Here is a 22,598-nt window from a genome sequence, read left to right on the forward strand (position 1 = left end):
CGTGTTTGACAGGATCTGGGCCGTGGTGAACAGTGGGAAAGACGCCCTGTGGAGAGTGAGGAACATGGGGCTGTTCAAAGGCATCGAGGTCCCAGTCAAGGCAGCAGGTAGCCTGGCCCTGTTCATCACCCGAGAGAACTATTACCTCAGAGATCTGTGGAGAGAAGGGAGGGAGGAAGCAGAAAATCTGTGGGAAATAGAGAGCATTGGACAGTATCTCAAGAAACTGTGAAAAACATTATCATGTTTAAATAAAGAATGTGATTTGCACCAGAAAAAAAGAAAATTGTTGCTATGTAACTGTTACCGTGTCAAAATGTAATGAGATGTGATCATATATACTGTTTTAAGTATGTATATTAATGTAAAGCTTTCTGATTTGTGATTTCCTGTATTTTTTTGTGAAAAGAAAATAAAGTTCTTAAAAATCGAAAAAATCGGTTCACCCAGGGCGAGGCTCGGCCATTGCACTCCGGCTGTGCTGACCCCTGCGAATTCCCCAAATGTGGGAATCTCGACTGCATAATTTCTGGTAGTGGGGGACTGCGTTCGCGCTCTCCCCTGATGTGCTTGGTCCAAGAACAGATGCGGCAGTGCGGGCGGCTTTGCCGTCTGCTGGGGAGCTGTGCTGGGTGCCGATGAAGCGGCTTCAGCGGTGGGGGTTACTACAGAAACGCCCTGGGCTTTTTCGCGAGCACCGCCTGATAACGTTGTCTCCTTTTCAACCCGCTACAGCCATAACGCTATTTGTATAACCACAAAAAACAATCTTGTGCTTATACACGTTAAATGTTCACCTCGTCACAAGGTACTTCAATTGTGATCTTTCAGCTTGTCTGACCCTGGTGGTCTGGCTGACTTTTGCTTTCTCCCGCTCTCTGTCCTGGGACAGTAATCCTTTATTGTTTTTCTCACACTCCATCAGTTTGACTTTGTAGTTCAGTCTGTTGCCCGTGTGTGTGTGTGTACCAGTTTGTAGTGCAATGTAACCTGACTACCTTACGTCCTGCACTCATAATATAATATATATATAGAGAGAGATAAATACTGTATATCTTAAGAACAAAATCCAACACCAAAAGCTCTTCATGAGTCATTTTACCCCAGCATTGAAACCGAGTTCTTACCAGCATGCAACACATTGCTAATCCAACCAAAAGATCAAGGTGTGATGGTCAACTTGAAGTGCATGAAGTAGGAGTAGAACAATGTACCCCGAAGCAGGACCACAATTCGAAAGGAGTGGATGCCACTATTTCTCTTTTTTTCTTAGTTATAGGTCCATGGAAGCATTTCAAGCTAATTACACTACTCCTCCTGGACATGAATTCCCTTTTCAAAGCGAGTCTTTTTGCTGTAGTTTGCATGGTTTAGGATGCTGATCGAGGTTAGCCTTGATTTGGTCATGGGGGCCTCGGTACTGTATGCTAATGCTAAAGACAGTTCACCAGTTTTCTGATTGTTGGGTTCTGTATCAGTGCAGGAATGTCAAATAGTGAATGGCTGTACCTCTGTTGTATCCGTGCTCAATGAACGAAATCGGTTATAAATGAATGTATGTATATTTGTACGCAAAACGAGTTGTTTATTGACTGACCTTCAATTGCAGATTTAGAGGCAGCTTCGATATTCGTTTTACAGCCGTTTTTTTTTCATATGAATCACACGCATGCCATTCAAAGAGCCACTTTAGCGATGAGCAGATTGATCCATGTTTCTTGTGCATCTGAAGGGATGTGAGGGAGCTTCTCTTTCTGAACTGGCATGCCTTAAAAATGGACGACCGTCGCGATACCGTTTGCCAGTCAGTGTTGCTGGATGAAACAAAAGTGGGCAGATTGAAATGTTTGGTCTTTTCGTGAGCACCCCGGGAAATAAATGTCCATAGTCGAGGGTTTTTCCTCCCAAAGCCTACGGCACCAACGGCGACCCCTGCTGGCCGAGAGAGCAAAAGCTTACAGCACCTGGTATTCCCAGGCGGTCTCCCATCCAAGTACTAACCAGGCCCGACCCTGCTTAGCTTCCGAGATCAGACGAGATCGGGCGTGTTCAGGGTGGTGTGGCCGTAAGCGAAAGCAACGGCGCCTGACTCGCTACTTGAAGCTGTGTGTGGCGGGGGCTCCGGGCCCCCCGAGCGGGACTCAAGGATCGTTCGTGTGCAACTCTTTGGAAAGGAGCTGCTTTCCAAATCGCATTGCGTGCCTGGATGTTGGCGACTGTGCTCCCGTGCTCCCGTGCTCCCTTCAGTTGCCTGGCCCTGCTCTTGCCCCGCACTGGAGCAGGACAAATAAACTGCACGGAGGAGCACCAGGCAAGTCTTCACCAGACAAAAACCTCCAGTGCACAGCACACTGCAAACATTTCGGGGCTGTCGCGTGTTTATTTCAGCACATAAAGCGCTCGGCGCCTCCGCCCTCTTGTGGCCTTGCGGCGTCAGAGCAAGAGGCTCCTTCTCGCTGCCCTTCCGCTGTGTTGCAGGGCCCCGCGAGGGAACCCGGAGCGCGCACTTTGTGGGGGGGCGGGGGACCGCGTTCGCGCTCTGCCCCCGGTCTCTTGCGCGAGTACTAAATCTCACGGCCCCAGCCAGCGGCCAGGAGACGAGTACAATTTCGCGGGACAGGGGGGCCTCGTCATTGATCGTTACAGGTGAGACGGGGATCAGGAGGAGACCCCGACTGATGGGTGACACACCGCCGTGACTCCTTCTCGAGAGAGACGCCCTGGGATTTGGAACGGCCAAGGAGGGTCAGGACACCTCGGTTTGACGCCTCCCCCCGAAGGACGGCGCCTGTTTGTGCAGCAGAGTGTCGCCATCAGGAGGCTGGGGCATAAGAGGGCCACACAGCCCGCAGGGTGAGCGCTCCCTACTGGTCCCAGTCACACCTCTTGCAGGAGCAGCAGCAGCCTGAGCTTTCCCGGGGGGGAAGCTCCCGTCCGGGTGCCGGCCAGGCTCACACCTGCTGGGCTGCCGGGGGTGAGCCCAGTCGAGAGTCGCAGGGCGAGACCTAGTCACCGGGGAGAAACGATACAAGTGAAGGATTGCTCGGCTCTCGGCTCTTGAAAAGACCGACAAATGACTCGTTCCCGCCGGAGCTGATTGTACCCGCATGTGTGGTGTCGTCTTCTTCCCCCGCCCCGCTGTGTTTGCTGTATTGTCTCTGAAGCCGGCCCCCCCGAGGCGAGACGGGCTGTTCCTGTGCCCCAATTAACACTTTACAGGTGCCATTCCCCGGCATTGTGGCCATTGTCGGTGCTCACACGCGATAAGATAAGGCGGAGGAGAGCGGGGCATGCCCAGCGCCAGACATTCAAGGAGGGGGCAGTGCGAGGTGAGGTGAGGTGAGGTGAGGTGAGGTGCGACACGCCGGAGCCCCGACGCTGCTAACGCGGAGCACTTGTTGGACTGGCATCGAAAGGACGTGTGCGCTCGGAGCGAGCCTTCCCTGCGGCGGAGCGCGGGAACTTTCTCCCCCCCTCCCGCTGCAGGAGTTGTGTGCGCTGCAGCGGTGCCGAGAGAAAAGCACAGAAGGCAGCAGGCTCTGGAGAGCAGGTAAGAGACGGAGGCGAGCAGGCTCGTTTTTTTTGGAAATTGCTGAAAAGGTTTGTTCGGTGTGTGGCAGGCGCACGTCGCGAGCTTGCGTGGCGATCTGCCGGCCTGGTGATATGTAAATGAGGCCGAATTGCATCCCGGGACATGCTGCGGATGCGAAATGGCGACTGCAGATGTGTAGGAAACGACGCGCTCGTTTTCTCGCTTTGCCCTCGCTTTTGAGTGTTAGTGTGGCGTGTGAGTGTGCGAAAGAGTGGGCCCAGCAGGAGGCGGTGGCGTGCGGGGCGAGGAGCTGGCCTAGGCTGCGAGTACTGTGCTGTGAGTGCGGCCCGCTTGCAGGGGCCTGTACAACTCATACTTACCTGGCAGGGGAGATACCTTGATCAAGAAGGAGGTTCACCCAGGGCGAGGCTCGGCCATTGCACTCCGGCTGTGCTGACCCCTGCGAATTCCCCAAATGTGGGAATCTCGACTGCATAATTTCTGGTAGTGGGGGACTGCGTTCGCGCTCTCCCCTGATGTGCTTGGTCCAAGAACAGATGCGGCAGTGCGGGCGGCTTTGCCGTCTGCTGGGGAGCTGTGCTGGGTGCCGATGAAGCGGCTTCAGCGGTGGGGGTTACTACAGAAACGCCCTGGGCTTTTTCGCGAGCACCGCCTGATAACGTTGTCTCCTTTTCAACCCGCTACAGCCATAACGCTATTTGTATAACCACAAAAAACAATCTTGTGCTTATACACGTTAAATGTTCACCTCGTCACAAGGTACTTCAATTGTGATCTTTCAGCTTGTCTGACCCTGGTGGTCTGGCTGACTTTTGCTTTCTCCCGCTCTCTGTCCTGGGACAGTAATCCTTTATTGTTTTTCTCACACTCCATCAGTTTGACTTTGTAGTTCAGTCTGTTGCCCGTGTGTGTGTGTGTGTGTGTACCAGTTTGTAGTGCAATGTAACCTGACTACCTTACGTCCTGCACTCATAATATAATATAATATATATATAGAGAGAGATAAATACTGTATATCTTAAGAACAAAATCCAACACCAAAAGCTCTTCATGAGTCATTTTACCCCAGCATTGAAACCGAGTTCTTACCAGCATGCAACACATTGCTAATCCAACCAAAAGATCAAGGTGTGATGGTCAACTTGAAGTGCATGAAGTAGGAGTAGAACAATGTACCCCGAAGCAGGACCACAATTCGAAAGGAGTGGATGCCACTATTTCTCTTTTTTTCTTAGTTATAGGTCCATGGAAGCATTTCAAGCTAATTACACTACTCCTCCTGGACATGAATTCCCTTTTCAAAGCGAGTCTTTTTGCTGTAGTTTGCATGGTTTAGGATGCTGATCGAGGTTAGCCTTGATTTGGTCATGGGGGCCTCGGTACTGTATGCTAATGCTAAAGACAGTTCACCAGTTTTCTGATTGTTGGGTTCTGTATCAGTGCAGGAATGTCAAATAGTGAATGGCTGTACCTCTGTTGTATCCGTGCTCAATGAACGAAATCGGTTATAAATGAATGTATGTATATTTGTACGCAAAACGAGTTGTTTATTGACTGACCTTCAATTGCAGATTTAGAGGCAGCTTCGATATTCGTTTTACAGCCGTTTTTTTTTCATATGAATCACACGCATGCCATTCAAAGAGCCACTTTAGCGATGAGCAGATTGATCCATGTTTCTTGTGCATCTGAAGGGATGTGAGGGAGCTTCTCTTTCTGAACTGGCATGCCTTAAAAATGGACGACCGTCGCGATACCGTTTGCCAGTCAGTGTTGCTGGATGAAACAAAAGTGGGCAGATTGAAATGTTTGGTCTTTTCGTGAGCACCCCGGGAAATAAATGTCCATAGTCGAGGGTTTTTCCTCCCAAAGCCTACGGCACCAACGGCGACCCCTGCTGGCCGAGAGAGCAAAAGCTTACAGCACCTGGTATTCCCAGGCGGTCTCCCATCCAAGTACTAACCAGGCCCGACCCTGCTTAGCTTCCGAGATCAGACGAGATCGGGCGTGTTCAGGGTGGTGTGGCCGTAAGCGAAAGCAACGGCGCCTGACTCGCTACTTGAAGCTGTGTGTGGCGGGGGCTCCGGGCCCCCCGAGCGGGACTCAAGGATCGTTCGTGTGCAACTCTTTGGAAAGGAGCTGCTTTCCAAATCGCATTGCGTGCCTGGATGTTGGCGACTGTGCTCCCGTGCTCCCGTGCTCCCTTCAGTTGCCTGGCCCTGCTCTTGCCCCGCACTGGAGCAGGACAAATAAACTGCACGGAGGAGCACCAGGCAAGTCTTCACCAGACAAAAACCTCCAGTGCACAGCACACTGCAAACATTTCGGGGCTGTCGCGTGTTTATTTCAGCACATAAAGCGCTCGGCGCCTCCGCCCTCTTGTGGCCTTGCGGCGTCAGAGCAAGAGGCTCCTTCTCGCTGCCCTTCCGCTGTGTTGCAGGGCCCCGCGAGGGAACCCGGAGCGCGCACTTTGTGGGGGGGCGGGGGACCGCGTTCGCGCTCTGCCCCCGGTCTCTTGCGCGAGTACTAAATCTCACGGCCCCAGCCAGCGGCCAGGAGACGAGTACAATTTCGCGGGACAGGGGGGCCTCGTCATTGATCGTTACAGGTGAGACGGGGATCAGGAGGAGACCCCGACTGATGGGTGACACACCGCCGTGACTCCTTCTCGAGAGAGACGCCCTGGGATTTGGAACGGCCAAGGAGGGTCAGGACACCTCGGTTTGACGCCTCCCCCCGAAGGACGGCGCCTGTTTGTGCAGCAGAGTGTCGCCATCAGGAGGCTGGGGCATAAGAGGGCCACACAGCCCGCAGGGTGAGCGCTCCCTACTGGTCCCAGTCACACCTCTTGCAGGAGCAGCAGCAGCCTGAGCTTTCCCGGGGGGGAAGCTCCCGTCCGGGTGCCGGCCAGGCTCACACCTGCTGGGCTGCCGGGGGTGAGCCCAGTCGAGAGTCGCAGGGCGAGACCTAGTCACCGGGGAGAAACGATACAAGTGAAGGATTGCTCGGCTCTCGGCTCTTGAAAAGACCGACAAATGACTCGTTCCCGCCGGAGCTGATTGTACCCGCATGTGTGGTGTCGTCTTCTTCCCCCGCCCCGCTGTGTTTGCTGTATTGTCTCTGAAGCCGGCCCCCCCGAGGCGAGACGGGCTGTTCCTGTGCCCCAATTAACACTTTACAGGTGCCATTCCCCGGCATTGTGGCCATTGTCGGTGCTCACACGCGATAAGATAAGGCGGAGGAGAGCGGGGCATGCCCAGCGCCAGACATTCAAGGAGGGGGCAGTGCGAGGTGAGGTGAGGTGAGGTGAGGTGCGACGCGACACGCCGGAGCCCCGACGCTGCTAACGCGGAGCACTTGTTGGACTGGCATCGAAAGGACGTGTGCGCTCGGAGCGAGCCTTCCCTGCGGCGGAGCGCGGGAACTTTCTCCCCCCCTCCCGCTGCAGGAGTTGTGTGCGCTGCAGCGGTGCCGAGAGAAAAGCACAGAAGGCAGCAGGCTCTGGAGAGCAGGTAAGAGACGGAGGCGAGCAGGCTCGTTTTTTTTGGAAATTGCTGAAAAGGTTTGTTCGGTGTGTGGCAGGCGCACGTCGCGAGCTTGCGTGGCGATCTGCCGGCCTGGTGATATGTAAATGAGGCCGAATTGCATCCCGGGACATGCTGCGGATGCGAAATGGCGACTGCAGATGTGTAGGAAACGACGCGCTCGTTTTCTCGCTTTGCCCTCGCTTTTGAGTGTTAGTGTGGCGTGTGAGTGTGCGAAAGAGTGGGCCCAGCAGGAGGCGGTGGCGTGCGGGGCGAGGAGCTGGCCTAGGCTGCGAGTACTGTGCTGTGAGTGCGGCCCGCTTGCAGGGGCCTGTACAACTCATACTTACCTGGCAGGGGAGATACCTTGATCAAGAAGGAGGTTCACCCAGGGCGAGGCTCGGCCATTGCACTCCGGCTGTGCTGACCCCTGCGAATTCCCCAAATGTGGGAATCTCGACTGCATAATTTCTGGTAGTGGGGGACTGCGTTCGCGCTCTCCCCTGATGTGCTTGGTCCAAGAACAGATGCGGCAGTGCGGGCGGCTTTGCCGTCTGCTGGGGAGCTGTGCTGGGTGCCGATGAAGCGGCTTCAGCGGTGGGGGTTACTACAGAAACGCCCTGGGCTTTTTCGCGAGCACCGCCTGATAACGTTGTCTCCTTTTCAACCCGCTACAGCCATAACGCTATTTGTATAACCACAAAAAACAATCTTGTGCTTATACACGTTAAATGTTCACCTCGTCACAAGGTACTTCAATTGTGATCTTTCAGCTTGTCTGACCCTGGTGGTCTGGCTGACTTTTGCTTTCTCCCGCTCTCTGTCCTGGGACAGTAATCCTTTATTGTTTTTCTCACACTCCATCAGTTTGACTTTGTAGTTCAGTCTGTTGCCCGTGTGTGTGTGTGTGTGTGTACCAGTTTGTAGTGCAATGTAACCTGACTACCTTACGTCCTGCACTCATAATATAATATATATATAGAGAGAGATAAATACTGTATATCTTAAGAACAAAATCCAACACCAAAAGCTCTTCATGAGTCATTTTACCCCAGCATTGAAACCGAGTTCTTACCAGCATGCAACACATTGCTAATCCAACCAAAAGATCAAGGTGTGATGGTCAACTTGAAGTGCATGAAGTAGGAGTAGAACAATGTACCCCGAAGCAGGACCACAATTCGAAAGGAGTGGATGCCACTATTTCTCTTTTTTTCTTAGTTATAGGTCCATGGAAGCATTTCAAGCTAATTACACTACTCCTCCTGGACATGAATTCCCTTTTCAAAGCGAGTCTTTTTGCTGTAGTTTGCATGGTTTAGGATGCTGATCGAGGTTAGCCTTGATTTGGTCATGGGGGCCTCGGTACTGTATGCTAATGCTAAAGACAGTTCACCAGTTTTCTGATTGTTGGGTTCTGTATCAGTGCAGGAATGTCAAATAGTGAATGGCTGTACCTCTGTTGTATCCGTGCTCAATGAACGAAATCGGTTATAAATGAATGTATGTATATTTGTACGCAAAACGAGTTGTTTATTGACTGACCTTCAATTGCAGATTTAGAGGCAGCTTCGATATTCGTTTTACAGCCGTTTTTTTTTCATATGAATCACACGCATGCCATTCAAAGAGCCACTTTAGCGATGAGCAGATTGATCCATGTTTCTTGTGCATCTGAAGGGATGTGAGGGAGCTTCTCTTTCTGAACTGGCATGCCTTAAAAATGGACGACCGTCGCGATACCGTTTGCCAGTCAGTGTTGCTGGATGAAACAAAAGTGGGCAGATTGAAATGTTTGGTCTTTTCGTGAGCACCCCGGGAAATAAATGTCCATAGTCGAGGGTTTTTCCTCCCAAAGCCTACGGCACCAACGGCGACCCCTGCTGGCCGAGAGAGCAAAAGCTTACAGCACCTGGTATTCCCAGGCGGTCTCCCATCCAAGTACTAACCAGGCCCGACCCTGCTTAGCTTCCGAGATCAGACGAGATCGGGCGTGTTCAGGGTGGTGTGGCCGTAAGCGAAAGCAACGGCGCCTGACTCGCTACTTGAAGCTGTGTGTGGCGGGGGCTCCGGGCCCCCCGAGCGGGACTCAAGGATCGTTCGTGTGCAACTCTTTGGAAAGGAGCTGCTTTCCAAATCGCATTGCGTGCCTGGATGTTGGCGACTGTGCTCCCGTGCTCCCGTGCTCCCTTCAGTTGCCTGGCCCTGCTCTTGCCCCGCACTGGAGCAGGACAAATAAACTGCACGGAGGAGCACCAGGCAAGTCTTCACCAGACAAAAACCTCCAGTGCACAGCACACTGCAAACATTTCGGGGCTGTCGCGTGTTTATTTCAGCACATAAAGCGCTCGGCGCCTCCGCCCTCTTGTGGCCTTGCGGCGTCAGAGCAAGAGGCTCCTTCTCGCTGCCCTTCCGCTGTGTTGCAGGGCCCCGCGAGGGAACCCGGAGCGCGCACTTTGTGGGGGGGCGGGGGACCGCGTTCGCGCTCTGCCCCCGGTCTCTTGCGCGAGTACTAAATCTCACGGCCCCAGCCAGCGGCCAGGAGACGAGTACAATTTCGCGGGACAGGGGGGCCTCGTCATTGATCGTTACAGGTGAGACGGGGATCAGGAGGAGACCCCGACTGATGGGTGACACACCGCCGTGACTCCTTCTCGAGAGAGACGCCCTGGGATTTGGAACGGCCAAGGAGGGTCAGGACACCTCGGTTTGACGCCTCCCCCCGAAGGACGGCGCCTGTTTGTGCAGCAGAGTGTCGCCATCAGGAGGCTGGGGCATAAGAGGGCCACACAGCCCGCAGGGTGAGCGCTCCCTACTGGTCCCAGTCACACCTCTTGCAGGAGCAGCAGCAGCCTGAGCTTTCCCGGGGGGGAAGCTCCCGTCCGGGTGCCGGCCAGGCTCACACCTGCTGGGCTGCCGGGGGTGAGCCCAGTCGAGAGTCGCAGGGCGAGACCTAGTCACCGGGGAGAAACGATACAAGTGAAGGATTGCTCGGCTCTCGGCTCTTGAAAAGACCGACAAATGACTCGTTCCCGCCGGAGCTGATTGTACCCGCATGTGTGGTGTCGTCTTCTTCCCCCGCCCCGCTGTGTTTGCTGTATTGTCTCTGAAGCCGGCCCCCCCGAGACGAGACGGGCTGTTCCTGTGCCCCAATTAACACTTTACAGGTGCCATTCCCCGGCATTGTGGCCATTGTCGGTGCTCACACGCGATAAGATAAGGCGGAGGAGAGCGGGGCATGCCCAGCGCCAGACATTCAAGGAGGGGGCAGTGCGAGGTGAGGTGAGGTGAGGTGAGGTGCGACACGCCGGAGCCCCGACGCTGCTAACGCGGAGCACTTGTTGGACTGGCATCGAAAGGACGTGTGCGCTCGGAGCGAGCCTTCCCTGCGGCGGAGCGCGGGAACTTTCTCCCCCCCTCCCGCTGCAGGAGTTGTGTGCGCTGCAGCGGTGCCGAGAGAAAAGCACAGAAGGCAGCAGGCTCTGGAGAGCAGGTAAGAGACGGAGGCGAGCAGGCTCGTTTTTTTTGGAAATTGCTGAAAAGGTTTGTTCGGTGTGTGGCAGGCGCACGTCGCGAGCTTGCGTGGCGATCTGCCGGCCTGGTGATATGTAAATGAGGCCGAATTGCATCCCGGGACATGCTGCGGATGCGAAATGGCGACTGCAGATGTGTAGGAAACGACGCGCTCGTTTTCTCGCTTTGCCCTCGCTTTTGAGTGTTAGTGTGGCGTGTGAGTGTGCGAAAGAGTGGGCCCAGCAGGAGGCGGTGGCGTGCGGGGCGAGGAGCTGGCCTAGGCTGCGAGTACTGTGCTGTGAGTGCGGCCCGCTTGCAGGGGCCTGTACAACTCATACTTACCTGGCAGGGGAGATACCTTGATCAAGAAGGAGGTTCACCCAGGGCGAGGCTCGGCCATTGCACTCCGGCTGTGCTGACCCCTGCGAATTCCCCAAATGTGGGAATCTCGACTGCATAATTTCTGGTAGTGGGGGACTGCGTTCGCGCTCTCCCCTGATGTGCTTGGTCCAAGAACAGATGCGGCAGTGCGGGCGGCTTTGCCGTCTGCTGGGGAGCTGTGCTGGGTGCCGATGAAGCGGCTTCAGCGGTGGGGGTTACTACAGAAACGCCCTGGGCTTTTTCGCGAGCACCGCCTGATAACGTTGTCTCCTTTTCAACCCGCTACAGCCATAACGCTATTTGTATAACCACAAAAAACAATCTTGTGCTTATACACGTTAAATGTTCACCTCGTGACAAGGTACTTCAATTGTGATCTTTCAGCTTGTCTGACCCTGGTGGTCTGGCTGACTTTTGCTTTCTCCCGCTCTCTGTCCTGGGACAGTAATCCTTTATTGTTTTTCTCACACTCCATCAGTTTGACTTTGTAGTTCAGTCTGTTGCCCGTGTGTGTGTGTGTGTGTACCAGTTTGTAGTGCAATGTAACCTGACTACCTTACGTCCTGCACTCATAATATAATATATATATAGAGAGAGATAAATACTGTATATCTTAAGAACAAAATCCAACACCAAAAGCTCTTCATGAGTCATTTTACCCCAGCATTGAAACCGAGTTCTTACCAGCATGCAACACATTGCTAATCCAACCAAAAGATCAAGGTGTGATGGTCAACTTGAAGTGCATGAAGTAGGAGTAGAACAATGTACCCCGAAGCAGGACCACAATTCGAAAGGAGTGGATGCCACTATTTCTCTTTTTTTCTTAGTTATAGGTCCATGGAAGCATTTCAAGCTAATTACACTACTCCTCCTGGACATGAATTCCCTTTTCAAAGCGAGTCTTTTTGCTGTAGTTTGCATGGTTTAGGATGCTGATCGAGGTTAGCCTTGATTTGGTCATGGGGGCCTCGGTACTGTATGCTAATGCTAAAGACAGTTCACCAGTTTTCTGATTGTTGGGTTCTGTATCAGTGCAGGAATGTCAAATAGTGAATGGCTGTACCTCTGTTGTATCCGTGCTCAATGAACGAAATCGGTTATAAATGAATGTATGTATATTTGTACGCAAAACGAGTTGTTTATTGACTGACCTTCAATTGCAGATTTAGAGGCAGCTTCGATATTCGTTTTACAGCCGTTTTTTTTTCATATGAATCACACGCATGCCATTCAAAGAGCCACTTTAGCGATGAGCAGATTGATCCATGTTTCTTGTGCATCTGAAGGGATGTGAGGGAGCTTCTCTTTCTGAACTGGCATGCCTTAAAAATGGACGACCGTCGCGATACCGTTTGCCAGTCAGTGTTGCTGGATGAAACAAAAGTGGGCAGATTGAAATGTTTGGTCTTTTCGTGAGCACCCCGGGAAATAAATGTCCATAGTCGAGGGTTTTTCCTCCCAAAGCCTACGGCACCAACGGCGACCCCTGCTGGCCGAGAGAGCAAAAGCTTACAGCACCTGGTATTCCCAGGCGGTCTCCCATCCAAGTACTAACCAGGCCCGACCCTGCTTAGCTTCCGAGATCAGACGAGATCGGGCGTGTTCAGGGTGGTGTGGCCGTAAGCGAAAGCAACGGCGCCTGACTCGCTACTTGAAGCTGTGTGTGGCGGGGGCTCCGGGCCCCCCGAGCGGGACTCAAGGATCGTTCGTGTGCAACTCTTTGGAAAGGAGCTGCTTTCCAAATCGCATTGCGTGCCTGGATGTTGGCGACTGTGCTCCCGTGCTCCCGTGCTCCCTTCAGTTGCCTGGCCCTGCTCTTGCCCCGCACTGGAGCAGGACAAATAAACTGCACGGAGGAGCACCAGGCAAGTCTTCACCAGACAAAAACCTCCAGTGCACAGCACACTGCAAACATTTCGGGGCTGTCGCGTGTTTATTTCAGCACATAAAGCGCTCGGCGCCTCCGCCCTCTTGTGGCCTTGCGGCGTCAGAGCAAGAGGCTCCTTCTCGCTGCCCTTCCGCTGTGTTGCAGGGCCCCGCGAGGGAACCCGGAGCGCGCACTTTGTGGGGGGGCGGGGGACCGCGTTCGCGCTCTGCCCCCGGTCTCTTGCGCGAGTACTAAATCTCACGGCCCCAGCCAGCGGCCAGGAGACGAGTACAATTTCGCGGGACAGGGGGGCCTCGTCATTGATCGTTACAGGTGAGACGGGGATCAGGAGGAGACCCCGACTGATGGGTGACACACCGCCGTGACTCCTTCTCGAGAGAGACGCCCTGGGATTTGGAACGGCCAAGGAGGGTCAGGACACCTCGGTTTGACGCCTCCCCCCGAAGGACGGCGCCTGTTTGTGCAGCAGAGTGTCGCCATCAGGAGGCTGGGGCATAAGAGGGCCACACAGCCCGCAGGGTGAGCGCTCCCTACTGGTCCCAGTCACACCTCTTGCAGGAGCAGCAGCAGCCTGAGCTTTCCCGGGGGGGAAGCTCCCGTCCGGGTGCCGGCCAGGCTCACACCTGCTGGGCTGCCGGGGGTGAGCCCAGTCGAGAGTCGCAGGGCGAGACCTAGTCACCGGGGAGAAACGATACAAGTGAAGGATTGCTCGGCTCTCGGCTCTTGAAAAGACCGACAAATGACTCGTTCCCGCCGGAGCTGATTGTACCCGCATGTGTGGTGTCGTCTTCTTCCCCCGCCCCGCTGTGTTTGCTGTATTGTCTCTGAAGCCGGCCCCCCCGAGGCGAGACGGGCTGTTCCTGTGCCCCAATTAACACTTTACAGGTGCCATTCCCCGGCATTGTGGCCATTGTCGGTGCTCACACGCGATAAGATAAGGCGGAGGAGAGCGGGGCATGCCCAGCGCCAGACATTCAAGGAGGGGGCAGTGCGAGGTGAGGTGAGGTGAGGTGAGGTGAGGTGCGACACGCCGGAGCCCCGACGCTGCTAACGCGGAGCACTTGTTGGACTGGCATCGAAAGGACGTGTGCGCTCGGAGCGAGCCTTCCCTGCGGCGGAGCGCGGGAACTTTCTCCCCCCCTCCCGCTGCAGGAGTTGTGTGCGCTGCAGCGGTGCCGAGAGAAAAGCACAGAAGGCAGCAGGCTCTGGAGAGCAGGTAAGAGACGGAGGCGAGCAGGCTCGTTTTTTTTGGAAATTGCTGAAAAGGTTTGTTCGGTGTGTGGCAGGCGCACGTCGCGAGCTTGCGTGGCGATCTGCCGGCCTGGTGATATGTAAATGAGGCCGAATTGCATCCCGGGACATGCTGCGGATGCGAAATGGCGACTGCAGATGTGTAGGAAACGACGCGCTCGTTTTCTCGCTTTGCCCTCGCTTTTGAGTGTTAGTGTGGCGTGTGAGTGTGCGAAAGAGTGGGCCCAGCAGGAGGCGGTGGCGTGCGGGGCGAGGAGCTGGCCTAGGCTGCGAGTACTGTGCTGTGAGTGCGGCCCGCTTGCAGGGGCCTGTACAACTCATACTTACCTGGCAGGGGAGATACCTTGATCAAGAAGGAGGTTCACCCAGGGCGAGGCTCGGCCATTGCACTCCGGCTGTGCTGACCCCTGCGAATTCCCCAAATGTGGGAATCTCGACTGCATAATTTCTGGTAGTGGGGGACTGCGTTCGCGCTCTCCCCTGATGTGCTTGGTCCAAGAACAGATGCGGCAGTGCGGGCGGCTTTGCCGTCTGCTGGGGAGCTGTGCTGGGTGCCGATGAAGCGGCTTCAGCGGTGGGGGTTACTACAGAAACGCCCTGGGCTTTTTCGCGAGCACCGCCTGATAACGTTGTCTCCTTTTCAACCCGCTACAGCCATAACGCTATTTGTATAACCACAAAAAACAATCTTGTGCTTATACACGTTAAATGTTCACCTCGTCACAAGGTACTTCAATTGTGATCTTTCAGCTTGTCTGACCCTGGTGGTCTGGCTGACTTTTGCTTTCTCCCGCTCTCTGTCCTGGGACAGTAATCCTTTATTGTTTTTCTCACACTCCATCAGTTTGACTTTGTAGTTCAGTCTGTTGCCCGTGTGTGTGTGTGTGTGTGTACCAGTTTGTAGTGCAATGTAACCTGACTACCTTACGTCCTGCACTCATAATATAATATAATATATATATAGAGAGAGATAAATACTGTATATCTTAAGAACAAAATCCAACACCAAAAGCTCTTCATGAGTCATTTTACCCCAGCATTGAAACCGAGTTCTTACCAGCATGCAACACATTGCTAATCCAACCAAAAGATCAAGGTGTGATGGTCAACTTGAAGTGCATGAAGTAGGAGTAGAACAATGTACCCCGAAGCAGGACCACAATTCGAAAGGAGTGGATGCCACTATTTCTCTTTTTTTCTTAGTTATAGGTCCATGGAAGCATTTCAAGCTAATTACACTACTCCTCCTGGACATGAATTCCCTTTTCAAAGCGAGTCTTTTTGCTGTAGTTTGCATGGTTTAGGATGCTGATCGAGGTTAGCCTTGATTTGGTCATGGGGGCCTCGGTACTGTATGCTAATGCTAAAGACAGTTCACCAGTTTTCTGATTGTTGGGTTCTGTATCAGTGCAGGAATGTCAAATAGTGAATGGCTGTACCTCTGTTGTATCCGTGCTCAATGAACGAAATCGGTTATAAATGAATGTATGTATATTTGTACGCAAAACGAGTTGTTTATTGACTGACCTTCAATTGCAGATTTAGAGGCAGCTTCGATATTCGTTTTACAGCCGTTTTTTTTTCATATGAATCACACGCATGCCATTCAAAGAGCCACTTTAGCGATGAGCAGATTGATCCATGTTTCTTGTGCATCTGAAGGGATGTGAGGGAGCTTCTCTTTCTGAACTGGCATGCCTTAAAAATGGACGACCGTCGCGATACCGTTTGCCAGTCAGTGTTGCTGGATGAAACAAAAGTGGGCAGATTGAAATGTTTGGTCTTTTCGTGAGCACCCCGGGAAATAAATGTCCATAGTCGAGGGTTTTTCCTCCCAAAGCCTACGGCACCAACGGCGACCCCTGCTGGCCGAGAGAGCAAAAGCTTACAGCACCTGGTATTCCCAGGCGGTCTCCCATCCAAGTACTAACCAGGCCCGACCCTGCTTAGCTTCCGAGATCAGACGAGATCGGGCGTGTTCAGGGTGGTGTGGCCGTAAGCGAAAGCAACGGCGCCTGACTCGCTACTTGAAGCTGTGTGTGGCGGGGGCTCCGGGCCCCCCGAGCGGGACTCAAGGATCGTTCGTGTGCAACTCTTTGGAAAGGAGCTGCTTTCCAAATCGCATTGCGTGCCTGGATGTTGGCGACTGTGCTCCCGTGCTCCCGTGCTCCCTTCAGTTGCCTGGCCCTGCTCTTGCCCCGCACTGGAGCAGGACAAATAAACTGCACGGAGGAGCACCAGGCAAGTCTTCACCAGACAAAAACCTCCAGTGCACAGCACACTGCAAACATTTCGGGGCTGTCGCGTGTTTATTTCAGCACATAAAGCGCTCGGCGCCTCCGCCCTCTTGTGGCCTTGCGGCGTCAGAGCAAGAGGCTCCTTCTCGCTGCCCTTCCGCTGTGTTGCAGGGCCCCGCGAGGGAACCCGGAGCGCGCACTTTGTGGGGGGGCGGGGGACCGCGTTCGCGCTCTGCCCCCGGTCTCTTGCGCGAGTACTAAATCTCACGGCCCCAGCCAGCGGCCAGGAGACGAGTACAATTTCGCGGGACAGGGGGGCCTCGTCATTGATCGTTACAGGTGAGACGGGGATCAGGAGGAGACCCCGACTGATGGGTGACACACCGCCGTGACTCCTTCTCGAGAGAGACGCCCTGGGATTTGGAACGGCCAAGGAGGGTCAGGACACCTCGGTTTGACGCCTCCCCCCGAAGGACGGCGCCTGTTTGTGCAGCAGAGTGTCGCCATCAGGAGGCTGGGGCATAAGAGGGCCACACAGCCCGCAGGGTGAGCGCTCCCTACTGGTCCCAGTCACACCTCTTGCAGGAGCAGCAGCAGCCTGAGCTTTCCCGGGGGGGAAGCTCCCGTCCGGGTGCCGGCCAGGCTCACACCTGCTGGGCTGCCGGGGGTGAGCCCAGTCGAGAGTCGCAGGGCGAGACCTAGTCACCGGGGAGAAACGATACAAGTGAAGGATTGCTCGGCTCTCGGCTCTTGAAAAGACCGACAAATGACTCGTTCCCGCCGGAGCTGATTGTACCCGCATGTGTGGTGTCGTCTTCTTCCCCCGCCCCGCTGTGTTTGCTGTATTGTCTCTGAAGCCGGCCCCCCCGAGGCGAGACGGGCTGTTCCTGTGCCCCAATTAACACTTTACAGGTGCCATTCCCCGGCATTGTGGCCATTGTCGGTGCTCACACGCGATAAGATAAGGCGGAGGAGAGCGGGGCATGCCCAGCGCCAGACATTCAAGGAGGGGGCAGTGCGAGGTGAGGTGAGGTGAGGTGAGGTGCGACGCGACACGCCGGAGCCCCGACGCTGCTAACGCGGAGCACTTGTTGGACTGGCATCGAAAGGACGTGTGCGCTCGGAGCGAGCCTTCCCTGCGGCGGAGCGCGGGAACTTTCTCCCCCCCTCCCGCTGCAGGAGTTGTGTGCGCTGCAGCGGTGCCGAGAGAAAAGCACAGAAGGCAGCAGGCTCTGGAGAGCAGGTAAGAGACGGAGGCGAGCAGGCTCGTTTTTTTTGGAAATTGCTGAAAAGGTTTGTTCGGTGTGTGGCAGGCGCACGTCGCGAGCTTGCGTGGCGATCTGCCGGCCTGGTGATATGTAAATGAGGCCGAATTGCATCCCGGGACATGCTGCGGATGCGAAATGGCGACTGCAGATGTGTAGGAAACGACGCGCTCGTTTTCTCGCTTTGCCCTCGCTTTTGAGTGTTAGTGTGGCGTGTGAGTGTGCGAAAGAGTGGGCCCAGCAGGAGGCGGTGGCGTGCGGGGCGAGGAGCTGGCCTAGGCTGCGAGTACTGTGCTGTGAGTGCGGCCCGCTTGCAGGGGCCTGTACAACTCATACTTACCTGGCAGGGGAGATACCTTGATCAAGAAGGAGGTTCACCCAGGGCGAGGCTCGGCCATTGCACTCCGGCTGTGCTGACCCCTGCGAATTCCCCAAATGTGGGAATCTCGACTGCATAATTTCTGGTAGTGGGGGACTGCGTTCGCGCTCTCCCCTGATGTGCTTGGTCCAAGAACAGATGCGGCAGTGCGGGCGGCTTTGCCGTCTGCTGGGGAGCTGTGCTGGGTGCCGATGAAGCGGCTTCAGCGGTGGGGGTTACTACAGAAACGCCCTGGGCTTTTTCGCGAGCACCGCCTGATAACGTTGTCTCCTTTTCAACCCGCTACAGCCATAACGCTATTTGTATAACCACAAAAAACAATCTTGTGCTTATACACGTTAAATGTTCACCTCGTCACAAGGTACTTCAATTGTGATCTTTCAGCTTGTCTGACCCTGGTGGTCTGGCTGACTTTTGCTTTCTCCCGCTCTCTGTCCTGGGACAGTAATCCTTTATTGTTTTTCTCACACTCCATCAGTTTGACTTTGTAGTTCAGTCTGTTGCCCGTGTGTGTGTGTGTGTGTGTACCAGTTTGTAGTGCAATGTAACCTGACTACCTTACGTCCTGCACTCATAATATAATATATATATAGAGAGAGATAAATACTGTATATCTTAAGAACAAAATCCAACACCAAAAGCTCTTCATGAGTCATTTTACCCCAGCATTGAAACCGAGTTCTTACCAGCATGCAACACATTGCTAATCCAACCAAAAGATCAAGGTGTGATGGTCAACTTGAAGTGCATGAAGTAGGAGTAGAACAATGTACCCCGAAGCAGGACCACAATTCGAAAGGAGTGGATGCCACTATTTCTCTTTTTTTCTTAGTTATAGGTCCATGGAAGCATTTCAAGCTAATTACACTACTCCTCCTGGACATGAATTCCCTTTTCAAAGCGAGTCTTTTTGCTGTAGTTTGCATGGTTTAGGATGCTGATCGAGGTTAGCCTTGATTTGGTCATGGGGGCCTCGGTACTGTATGCTAATGCTAAAGACAGTTCACCAGTTTTCTGATTGTTGGGTTCTGTATCAGTGCAGGAATGTCAAATAGTGAATGGCTGTACCTCTGTTGTATCCGTGCTCAATGAACGAAATCGGTTATAAATGAATGTATGTATATTTGTACGCAAAACGAGTTGTTTATTGACTGACCTTCAATTGCAGATTTAGAGGCAGCTTCGATATTCGTTTTACAGCCGTTTTTTTTTCATATGAATCACACGCATGCCATTCAAAGAGCCACTTTAGCGATGAGCAGATTGATCCATGTTTCTTGTGCATCTGAAGGGATGTGAGGGAGCTTCTCTTTCTGAACTGGCATGCCTTAAAAATGGACGACCGTCGCGATACCGTTTGCCAGTCAGTGTTGCTGGATGAAACAAAAGTGGGCAGATTGAAATGTTTGGTCTTTTCGTGAGCACCCCGGGAAATAAATGTCCATAGTCGAGGGTTTTTCCTCCCAAAGCCTACGGCACCAACGGCGACCCCTGCTGGCCGAGAGAGCAAAAGCTTACAGCACCTGGTATTCCCAGGCGGTCTCCCATCCAAGTACTAACCAGGCCCGACCCTGCTTAGCTTCCGAGATCAGACGAGATCGGGCGTGTTCAGGGTGGTGTGGCCGTAAGCGAAAGCAACGGCGCCTGACTCGCTACTTGAAGCTGTGTGTGGCGGGGGCTCCGGGCCCCCCGAGCGGGACTCAAGGATCGTTCGTGTGCAACTCTTTGGAAAGGAGCTGCTTTCCAAATCGCATTGCGTGCCTGGATGTTGGCGACTGTGCTCCCGTGCTCCCGTGCTCCCTTCAGTTGCCTGGCCCTGCTCTTGCCCCGCACTGGAGCAGGACAAATAAACTGCACGGAGGAGCACCAGGCAAGTCTTCACCAGACAAAAACCTCCAGTGCACAGCACACTGCAAACATTTCGGGGCTGTCGCGTGTTTATTTCAGCACATAAAGCGCTCGGCGCCTCCGCCCTCTTGTGGCCTTGCGGCGTCAGAGCAAGAGGCTCCTTCTCGCTGCCCTTCCGCTGTGTTGCAGGGCCCCGCGAGGGAACCCGGAGCGCGCACTTTGTGGGGGGGCGGGGGACCGCGTTCGCGCTCTGCCCCCGGTCTCTTGCGCGAGTACTAAATCTCACGGCCCCAGCCAGCGGCCAGGAGACGAGTACAATTTCGCGGGACAGGGGGGCCTCGTCATTGATCGTTACAGGTGAGACGGGGATTAGGAGGAGACCCCGACTGATGGGTGACACACCGCCGTGACTCCTTCTCGAGAGAGACGCCCTGGGATTTGGAACGGCCAAGGAGGGTCAGGACACCTCGGTTTGACGCCTCCCCCCGAAGGACGGCGCCTGTTTGTGCAGCAGAGTGTCGCCATCAGGAGGCTGGGGCATAAGAGGGCCACACAGCCCGCAGGGTGAGCGCTCCCTACTGGTCCCAGTCACACCTCTTGCAGGAGCAGCAGCAGCCTGAGCTTTCCCGGGGGGGAAGCTCCCGTCCGGGTGCCGGCCAGGCTCACACCTGCTGGGCTGCCGGGGGTGAGCCCAGTCGAGAGTCGCAGGGCGAGACCTAGTCACCGGGGAGAAACGATACAAGTGAAGGATTGCTCGGCTCTCGGCTCTTGAAAAGACCGACAAATGACTCGTTCCCGCCGGAGCTGATTGTACCCGCATGTGTGGTGTCGTCTTCTTCCCCCGCCCCGCTGTGTTTGCTGTATTGTCTCTGAAGCCGGCCCCCCCGAGGCGAGACGGGCTGTTCCTGTGCCCCAATTAACACTTTACAGGTGCCATTCCCCGGCATTGTGGCCATTGTCGGTGCTCACACGCGATAAGATAAGGCGGAGGAGAGCGGGGCATGCCCAGCGCCAGACATTCAAGGAGGGGGCAGTGCGAGGTGAGGTGAGGTGAGGTGAGGTGCGACGCGACACGCCGGAGCCCCGACGCTGCTAACGCGGAGCACTTGTTGGACTGGCATCGAAAGGACGTGTGCGCTCGGAGCGAGCCTTCCCTGCGGCGGAGCGCGGGAACTTTCTCCCCCCCTCCCGCTGCAGGAGTTGTGTGCGCTGCAGCGGTGCCGAGAGAAAAGCACAGAAGGCAGCAGGCTCTGGAGAGCAGGTAAGAGACGGAGGCGAGCAGGCTCGTTTTTTTTGGAAATTGCTGAAAAGGTTTGTTCGGTGTGTGGCAGGCGCACGTCGCGAGCTTGCGTGGCGATCTGCCGGCCTGGTGATATGTAAATGAGGCCGAATTGCATCCCGGGACATGCTGCGGATGCGAAATGGCGACTGCAGATGTGTAGGAAACGACGCGCTCGTTTTCTCGCTTTGCCCTCGCTTTTGAGTGTTAGTGTGGCGTGTGAGTGTGCGAAAGAGTGGGCCCAGCAGGAGGCGGTGGCGTGCGGGGCGAGGAGCTGGCCTAGGCTGCGAGTACTGTGCTGTGAGTGCGGCCCGCTTGCAGGGGCCTGTACAACTCATACTTACCTGGCAGGGGAGATACCTTGATCAAGAAGGAGGTTCACCCAGGGCGAGGCTCGGCCATTGCACTCCGGCTGTGCTGACCCCTGCGAATTCCCCAAATGTGGGAATCTCGACTGCATAATTTCTGGTAGTGGGGGACTGCGTTCGCGCTCTCCCCTGATGTGCTTGGTCCAAGAACAGATGCGGCAGTGCGGGCGGCTTTGCCGTCTGCTGGGGAGCTGTGCTGGGTGCCGATGAAGCGGCTTCAGCGGTGGGGGTTACTACAGAAACGCCCTGGGCTTTTTCGCGAGCACCGCCTGATAACGTTGTCTCCTTTTCAACCCGCTACAGCCATAACGCTATTTGTATAACCACAAAAAACAATCTTGTGCTTATACACGTTAAATGTTCACCTCGTCACAAGGTACTTCAATTGTGATCTTTCAGCTTGTCTGACCCTGGTGGTCTGGCTGACTTTTGCTTTCTCCCGCTCTCTGTCCTGGGACAGTAATCCTTTATTGTTTTTCTCACACTCCATCAGTTTGACTTTGTAGTTCAGTCTGTTGCCCGTGTGTGTGTGTGTGTGTGTACCAGTTTGTAGTGCAATGTAACCTGACTACCTTACGTCCTGCACTCATAATATAATATATATATAGAGAGAGATAAATACTGTATATCTTAAGAACAAAATCCAACACCAAAAGCTCTTCATGAGTCATTTTACCCCAGCATTGAAACCGAGTTCTTACCAGCATGCAACACATTGCTAATCCAACCAAAAGATCAAGGTGTGATGGTCAACTTGAAGTGCATGAAGTAGGAGTAGAACAATGTACCCCGAAGCAGGACCACAATTCGAAAGGAGTGGATGCCACTATTTCTCTTTTTTTCTTAGTTATAGGTCCATGGAAGCATTTCAAGCTAATTACACTACTCCTCCTGGACATGAATTCCCTTTTCAAAGCGAGTCTTTTTGCTGTAGTTTGCATGGTTTAGGATGCTGATCGAGGTTAGCCTTGATTTGGTCATGGGGGCCTCGGTACTGTATGCTAATGCTAAAGACAGTTCACCAGTTTTCTGATTGTTGGGTTCTGTATCAGTGCAGGAATGTCAAATAGTGAATGGCTGTACCTCTGTTGTATCCGTGCTCAATGAAC

General features: G+C 54.1%; 12 non-coding genes and 1 pseudogene across 12 annotated transcripts; 7 read left to right on the forward strand and 6 right to left on the reverse strand.

The window, feature by feature from the left end:
- The first annotated feature begins 391 nt into the window (after positions 1 to 391).
- Positions 392 to 564, forward strand: LOC148678840 (U1 spliceosomal RNA; annotated as a pseudogene).
- Positions 565 to 1,952: 1,388 nt separating this feature from the next.
- LOC148678841 (5S ribosomal RNA) lies at positions 1,953 to 2,071 on the reverse strand. The gene has a single exon (XR_015940531.1). It is a non-coding gene; the product is annotated as a 5S ribosomal RNA (ribosomal RNA).
- A 1,833-nt stretch (positions 2,072 to 3,904) lies between these two features.
- LOC148678842 (U1 spliceosomal RNA) lies at positions 3,905 to 4,068 on the forward strand. Its single transcript, XR_015940769.1, has one exon. It is a non-coding gene; the product is annotated as a U1 spliceosomal RNA (small nuclear RNA).
- A 1,399-nt stretch (positions 4,069 to 5,467) lies between these two features.
- Positions 5,468 to 5,586, reverse strand: LOC148678843 (5S ribosomal RNA). Its single transcript, XR_015940532.1, has one exon. It is a non-coding gene; the product is annotated as a 5S ribosomal RNA (ribosomal RNA).
- Positions 5,587 to 7,419: 1,833 nt separating this feature from the next.
- LOC148678844 (U1 spliceosomal RNA) lies at positions 7,420 to 7,583 on the forward strand. Its single transcript, XR_015940770.1, has one exon. It is a non-coding gene; the product is annotated as a U1 spliceosomal RNA (small nuclear RNA).
- A 1,394-nt stretch (positions 7,584 to 8,977) lies between these two features.
- Positions 8,978 to 9,096, reverse strand: LOC148678845 (5S ribosomal RNA). The gene has a single exon (XR_015940533.1). It is a non-coding gene; the product is annotated as a 5S ribosomal RNA (ribosomal RNA).
- A 1,828-nt stretch (positions 9,097 to 10,924) lies between these two features.
- LOC148678846 (U1 spliceosomal RNA) lies at positions 10,925 to 11,088 on the forward strand. Its single transcript, XR_015940771.1, has one exon. It is a non-coding gene; the product is annotated as a U1 spliceosomal RNA (small nuclear RNA).
- A 1,392-nt stretch (positions 11,089 to 12,480) lies between these two features.
- LOC148678847 (5S ribosomal RNA) lies at positions 12,481 to 12,599 on the reverse strand. The gene has a single exon (XR_015940535.1). It is a non-coding gene; the product is annotated as a 5S ribosomal RNA (ribosomal RNA).
- Positions 12,600 to 14,432: 1,833 nt separating this feature from the next.
- Positions 14,433 to 14,596, forward strand: LOC148678848 (U1 spliceosomal RNA). Its single transcript, XR_015940772.1, has one exon. It is a non-coding gene; the product is annotated as a U1 spliceosomal RNA (small nuclear RNA).
- A 1,399-nt stretch (positions 14,597 to 15,995) lies between these two features.
- Positions 15,996 to 16,114, reverse strand: LOC148678849 (5S ribosomal RNA). Its single transcript, XR_015940542.1, has one exon. It is a non-coding gene; the product is annotated as a 5S ribosomal RNA (ribosomal RNA).
- Positions 16,115 to 17,947: 1,833 nt separating this feature from the next.
- Positions 17,948 to 18,111, forward strand: LOC148678850 (U1 spliceosomal RNA). The gene has a single exon (XR_015940773.1). It is a non-coding gene; the product is annotated as a U1 spliceosomal RNA (small nuclear RNA).
- Positions 18,112 to 19,505: 1,394 nt separating this feature from the next.
- On the reverse strand, positions 19,506 to 19,624 carry LOC148678851 (5S ribosomal RNA). The gene has a single exon (XR_015940546.1). It is a non-coding gene; the product is annotated as a 5S ribosomal RNA (ribosomal RNA).
- A 1,833-nt stretch (positions 19,625 to 21,457) lies between these two features.
- Positions 21,458 to 21,621, forward strand: LOC148678852 (U1 spliceosomal RNA). The gene has a single exon (XR_015940775.1). It is a non-coding gene; the product is annotated as a U1 spliceosomal RNA (small nuclear RNA).
- The last annotated feature ends 977 nt before the right edge of the window (positions 21,622 to 22,598 follow it).

The sequence above is a fragment of the Lepisosteus platostomus genome, chromosome 1 (genome assembly GCF_059453375.1).
Source record: "Lepisosteus platostomus isolate fLepPlt1 chromosome 1, fLepPlt1.hap1, whole genome shotgun sequence".
Taxonomy (NCBI): Eukaryota; Metazoa; Chordata; class Actinopteri; order Semionotiformes; family Lepisosteidae; genus Lepisosteus; species Lepisosteus platostomus.